Genomic DNA, 7094 nt, shown 5'->3' on the forward strand with positions numbered 1-7094 from the left:
CTTGAACTTTTTTTTTACTTTTTTTTTATTATGATATGTTAATCACCATACATTACATCACCATATACCATACATTACATCATTAGTTTTTGATGTAGTGTTCCATGATTCATTGTTTGTGCATAACACCCAGTGCTCCATGCAGAACATGCCCTCTTTAATACCCATCACCAGGCTAACACATCCTCCCACCCCCCCTTCCCTCTAGAACCCTCAGTTTGTTTTTCAGAGTCCATCCTCTCATGGTTCGTTCCCCCTCCGATTTCCCCTCTTTCATTCTTCCCCTCCTGCTATCTTCTTCTTTTTTTTTTATTCTTAACATATATTACATTATTTGTTTCAGAGGTACAGATCTGTGATGCAATGGTCTTGCACAATTCACAGTACTCACCATAGCACATACCCTCCCCAATGTCTATCACCCAGCCACCCCCTCCCTCCCACCCCCCACCACTCCAGCAACCCTCAGTTTGTTTCCTGAGATTAAGAATTCCTCATATCAGTGAGGTCATATGATACATGTCTTTCTCTGATTGACTTATTTCACTCAGCATAACACCCTCCAGTCCCATCTAGATCGTTGCAAATGGCAAGATCTCATTCCTTTTGATGGCTGCATAATATTCCATTGTGTATCTATACCACATCTTCTGTATCCATTCATCTGTTGATGGACATCTTGACTCTTTCCACAGTTTGGCTATTGTGGACATTGCTGCTATAAACATCGGGGTGCACGTACCCCTTCGGATCCCTACATTTGTATCTTTGGGGTAAATACCCAGTAGTGCAATTGCTGGATCGTATGGTAGCTCTATTTTCAACTTTTTGAAGAACTTCCATACTGTTTTCCAGAGTGGCTGCACCAGCTTGCATTCCCACCACCAGTGTAAGGGGGTTCCCCTTTCTCCGCATCCCCGCCAACGTCTGTCATTTCCTGACTTGTTAATTTTAGCCATTCTGACTTGTGTGAGGTGATATCTCACTGAGGTTTTTATTTGGATTTCCCTGATGCTGAGCGATGTTGATAACTTTTTCATGTGTCTGTTGGCCGTTTGGATGTCTTCTTTGGAAAAATGTCTGTTCATGTCTTCTGCCCATTTCTTGATTGGATTATTTGTTCTTTGGGTGTTGAATTCTTTCTATATTTTGGATACTAGCCCTGTATCTGATATGTCATTTGCAAATATCCTCTCCCATTCTGTCTGTTGTCTTTTGGTTTTGTGGACTGTTTCTTTTGCTGTGCAAAAGCTTTTTATCTTGATGAGGTCCTAATAGTTCATTTTTGCCTTTGCTTCCCTGGCCTTTGGCGACGTTTCTAGGAAGAAGTTGCTGCGGCTGAGATTGAAGAGGTTGCTGCCTGTGTTCTCCTTTAGGATGTTGATGGACTCCTGTCTCACATTTAGGTCTTTCAACCATTTTGAATCTACTTTTGTGTGTGGTGTAAGGAACTGGTCCAATTTCATTCTTCTGCATGTGGCTGTCCAACTTTCCCAACACCATTTGTTGAAGAGACTGTCTTTTTTCCATTGGACATGCTTTCCTGCTTTGTTGAAGATGAGTTGACCATAGAGTTGAGGGTCCATTTCTGGGCTCTGAATTCTGTTCCATTGATCTATGTGTCTGTTTTTGTGCCAGTACCATACTGTCTTGACGATTACAGCTTTGTAATAGAGCTTGAAGTCTGGAATTGTGATACCGCCAGGTTTGCTTGTCTTTTTCAACATTCCTTTGGCTATTCAGGGTCTTTTCTGGTTCCATACAAATTTTAGGATTATTTGTTCCATTTCTTTGAAAAAAGTGGTTGGTATTTTGGTAAGGATTGCATTGAATGTGTAGATTGCTCTAGGTAGGATTGACATTTATTCCTAGGTATCTTACGGTTTTGGGTGTGATTGTAAATGAGATCAACTCCTAGTCGTCGAGCAGCGCCCCGTTAGTTCTTGTTCCAGAGCTTCGTCTGACACGCCAGCTAGCGAGCCGCTTCTGCCGCCCTCTTTCTCCCTCAGCTCTTCTTCCTTTGCTCAGTTTGTTGGGAACGTGAAAGGAGAAGGCCCGGGACGCCCCAAAACCCCTTCTGTTCCTGCCCATCGCAAGTGCCACTACTGCCATGGGCCTCACCATCTCCTCCCTTTTCTCCCGTCTCTTCAGCAAGAAGCAGATGTGCCTTTTGATGGTTGGATTGGATGCTGCTGGCAAGACGACCATTCTGTATAAACTGAAGTTAGGGGAGATAGTCACCACCATTCCTACCATTGGTTTTAATGTGGAAACAGTAGAATATAAGAACATTTGTTTCACAGTATGGGATGTTGGTGGACAAGATAAAATTAGGCCTCTCTGGAGGCATTACTTCCAAAACACCCAGGGTCTTATTTTTGTGGTAGATAGTAATGATCGTGAAAGAATTCAGGAAGGAGCTGAAGAGCTGCAGAAAATGCTTCAGGAAGATGAGTTGCGAGATGCAGTGTTGCTGCTTTTTGCGAACAAACAGGATTTGCAAAATGCTATGGCCATCAGTGAAATGACAGATAAATTAGGTCTTCAGTCTCTTCGTAACAGAACATGGTATTTTCAAGCCACTTGTGCTACACAAGGAACTGGTCTGTATGAGGGACTTGACTGGCTCTCAAACGAGCTTTCAAAACGTTAAATGAAACTGGATATCTAACCAAGGACACATTTGATAGAATTGGTCTAGGCTTGTTACAACAAAATTAGTTTGCATCTTGGTTATTAAACAGTATCTGGGACTGGTTTGGGCAGAATATTACAGGGTTTAAACTTATTTTGTTGCCAATTATTGTTGACCAAGTATAATATTGCTATTTAGCAATATGCTTGGTTTTAAAGAAATTCTCCTTAACTTGGGAAAAAGGTGTCCTCTTTTAATTGTAATTCCCTTAAGACTAAATGCCTGGACATAGCTATTGTGACACCTTTAAATAAATCCCTTTTGAATGTTTTTTGAGCCCATGAGAAATAATGTTTTAAAGTTATCTCCTTGCTACTTTACTGACACCTTTATCATTCCTGGGACAGGCTGCTGATTTAAAAAATGTAGCATTCCATTTGTATTTATTTTTCTCCCTTGCCAAAAAGATCTTCTAATACTGCTTGTACCAGCCAGGGAAATGCTCCAAAACACTATTCAGATCTCTTGCACTGAGGAACTTATATTTCCACCCCCCTTCTTGAATCCTGGCTTTCATCAGCCAAGCTTACCTTAGTGTGGTTTGGATTTGATAGCTAATTAGGTTCTGTGCTGGTTGCAAAGAGTTCATATTGAGATGATTTTTAATACCCAGCAGATTGTCTTCCTTTATATTGTATGTTTTTTATGTTGCATGTTGCTTTTTGGTATCAGCCTGACTCTTTGCCCAGTATATGACAGTTCTGCTGATGTTTTGTTTATCGGTGAACATATCTTCATTAAGAGTTTTTGGAAAACTCATCAAACTCAGTAAGTTTTCTTCATAACCCATTTGGAATTATTCCTAATAAAATGTTAAAAATATGTAATTGTGTGTGTTCTTTTTGAGTCTTGAAGATATTTGAAATGGATTTTCTTATTTAGCAAAGTTAATTTGCATATATTACATTTTGTGAACAATAATACAGGTCTTAGTGAGTTTATTAATTGTTTAAATTGGAAATAAGGTATGGGTTGCTATCATATGTATAACAGTGGAGGTAACTTCAAAATTTTAGTTTCCTTTAATAAAACAGAATTTGACACTGTACATTTCTAAACTCAGATCAAGAGTAAAAAGCTGTAATAAAATGAAGTGCCCCCCCCAAAAAATGGGATCGACTCCTTAATTTGTCTCTCTTCTGTCTTGTTGTTGGTGTATAGGAATGCCACTGATTTCTGTGCATTGATTTTATATCCTGCCACTTGACTGAATTACTGTATGAGTTCTAGCAGTTTTGGGGTGGAGTCTTTTGGGTTTTCCACCTAAAGTATCATATCATCTGCAAACAGTGAGAGTTTGACTTCGTCTTTGCTGATTTGGATGCCTTTGATTTCTTTTTGTTGTCTGATTGCTGTGGCTAGGACTTCTAATATTATGTTGAATATCAGTGGTGATAGTGGACATCCCTGCCATTTTCCTGACCTTAGGGGGAAAGCTCTCAATTTTTCCCCATTGAGAATGATATTCGCTGTAGGTTTTTCATAGATGGCTTTATGATATTGAGGTATGAAACCTCTATACCTATACTCTGAAGAGTTTTAATCAAGAAAGGATGCTGTATTTTGTCAAATGTTTTTTCTGCATCTATTGAGATTATCATATGGTTCTTGTTCTTTCTTTTATTAGTGTATTGTATCACATTGATTGATTTGTGGATGTTGAACCAACCTTGCAGCCCAAGGATAAATCCCACTTGGTCATGGAGAAGAATCCTTTTAATGTACTGTTGGATCCTACTGGCTAGTATTTTGGTGAGAATTTTTGCATCCATGTTCATCAAGGATCTTGGGCAGTAATTCTCCTTTTTGATGGGGTCTTTGTCTGGTTTGGGGATCAAGGTAATGGTGGCCTCATAAAATAAGTTTGGAAGTTTTCCTTCCATTTCTATTTTTTGGAACAGTTTCAGAAGAATAAGTATTAATTCTTCTTTAAATGTTTGGTAGAATTCCCATGGGAAACCATCTGGCCCTGGGCTTTTGTTTGTAGGGAGATTTTTGATGACTGCTTCAATTTCCTTAGTGGCTATAGGTCTGTTCAGGTTTTCTGTTTCTTCCTGGTTCAATTTTGGTAGTTGATACATCTCTAGGAATGCATCCATTTCTTCCAGGTTATCTAATTTGCTGGCCTATAGTTGCTCATTATATGATCTTATAATTGTTTGTATTTCTTTTGTCTTGGTTGTGATCTCTTCTCTTTCATTCATGATTTTATTTATTTGAGTCATTTCTCTTTTCTTTTGATAAGTCTGTCCACGGGTTCATCAATCTTATTGATTCTTTCAAAGAACCAGGTTCTAGTTTCTTTGATCTGTTCTACTGTTCTTTTGGTTTCTATTTCATTGATTTCTGCTCTGATCTTTATTATTTCTCTTCTTCTGCTGGGTTTAGGCTTTATTTGCTGTTCTTTCTCCAGCTCCTTTAGGTGTAGGGTTAGGTTGTGTACTTGAGACCTTTCTTGTTTCTTGAGAAAGGCTTGTATTGCTATATACTTTCCTCTCAGGACTGCCTTTGCTGTATCCCAAAGATTTTGAATAGTTGTGTTTTTATTTTCATTTGTTTTCATAATTTTTAAAAATTTTTATTTAGTTTCCTGTTTGACCCATTCATTCTTTAGTAGGATGCTCTTTAGCCTCCATGTATTTGAATTCTTTCCGACTTTCCTCTTGTGATTGAGTTCTAGTTTCAAAGCATTGTGGTCCGAAAATATGCAGGGAATGATCCCAATCTTTTGGTACAGGTTGAGACCTGATTTGTGACCTAGGATGTGATCTCTTCTGGAGAATGTTCCATGGGCACTGGAGAAAAATGTGTATTCTGTTGATTTGGGATGGAACGTTCTGAATACGTCTGTGAAGTCCATTTGGTCCAGTGTGTCATTTAAAGTCTTTATTTCCTTGTTGATCTTTTGCTTAGACGATCTGTCCATTTCAGTCAGGGGGGTGTTAAAGTCCCCCATTATTACTGTATTGTTGTCGATGTGTTTCTTAGCTTTTGTTATTAAGTGGCCTATATAATTGGCTGATCCCATGTTAGGAGCATAGATATTTACAATTGTTAGATCTTCTTGTTGGTTAGACCCTTTGAGTAGGATATAGTGTCCTTCCTCATGTCTTATTACAGTCTTTGGTTTAAAATCGAATTTGTCTGATATAAGGATTGCCACCCCAGCTTTCTTTTGGTGTCCATTAGCAAGGTAAATTGTTTTCCACCTCCTGACTTTCAATCAAGGGCTGTCTTTGGATCTAAAATGAGTCTCTTGCAGACAGCATATCGATGGGTCTTGTTTTTTTATCCAATCTGATAGCCCGTGTCTTTTGATTGGGGCATTTAGCCCATTTACATTCAGGTAACTATTGAAAGATATGAATTTTGTGCCATTGTATTGCCTGTAAGGTGACTGTTACTGTATATTGTCTGTGTTCCTTTCTGGTCTATGCTGCTTTAGGCTCTCTCTTTGCATAGAGGATCGCTTTCAAGATTTCTTGTAGGGCTGGTTTCGTGTTTGCAAATTCCTTTAGTTTTTGTTTGTCCTGGAAGCTTTTTATCTCTCCTTCTATTTTCAATGACAGCCTAGCTGGATATAGTATTCTTGGCTGCATATTTTTCTCATTTAGTGCTCTGAAGATATCATGCCAGTCCTTTCAGGCCTGCCAGGTATCTGTTGCCAGTCTAATGTTTCTACCATTGTAGGAATCTCTTGTCTCTGAGACTCATAGGTTTTATTGTTAGATGTTGGGGTGTTGGCCTATTTTTATTGATTTTGAGAGGGGTTCTCTGTGCCTCCTGGATTTTGATGCCTATTTCCTTCCCCAAATTAGGGAAGTTCTCTGCTATAATTTGCTCCAATATACCTTCTGCATCTCTCTCTATTTCTTCTTCTTCTGGGATCCCAAAGATTCTAATATTGTTTCATCTTATGCTATCGCTTTTCTCTTGAATTCTGCCCTCTTGATCTCATAGTTGTTTATCTCTCTTTTTCTCAGCTTCTTTATTTTCCATCATTTGGTCTTCTATTTCACTAATTCTCTCTTCTGCCTCATTTATTCCAGCAGTGAGCGCCCCCATTTTTTTTAAGGCTGATAAATTTTTAAAAATATTTTTATTGTTATGTTAATCACCATATATTACATCATTAGTTTTTCATGTAGTGTTCCATGATTCATTGTTTGTGCATAACACCCAGTGCTCCATGCAGAATGTGCCCTCTTTAATACCCATCACCAGGCTAACCCATCCCCCTACCATCCACCCCTCTAGAACCCTAAGTTTGTTGTTCAGAGTCCATCATCTCTCATGGTTCGTCTCCCCCTCTGACTTACTCCCCTTCATTCTTCCCCTCCTGCTATCTTCTTCTTTTTCTTTTTTCTTAACATATGTTGCATTATTTGTTTCAGAAGTA

General features: G+C 38.7%; 1 pseudogene; it reads left to right on the forward strand.

The window, feature by feature from the left end:
- Window positions 1-1922: 1922 nt before the first annotated feature.
- LOC112828838 (ADP-ribosylation factor 4 pseudogene) lies at window positions 1923-3522 on the forward strand (annotated as a pseudogene).
- Window positions 3523-7094: the final 3572 nt, after the last annotated feature.

The sequence above is a fragment of the Callorhinus ursinus genome, unplaced genomic scaffold (genome assembly GCF_003265705.2).
Source record: "Callorhinus ursinus isolate GAN/ISIS: 27379988/994484 unplaced genomic scaffold, GSC_fseal_2.0 scaffold13, whole genome shotgun sequence".
Classification (NCBI taxonomy): domain Eukaryota; kingdom Metazoa; phylum Chordata; class Mammalia; order Carnivora; family Otariidae; genus Callorhinus; species Callorhinus ursinus.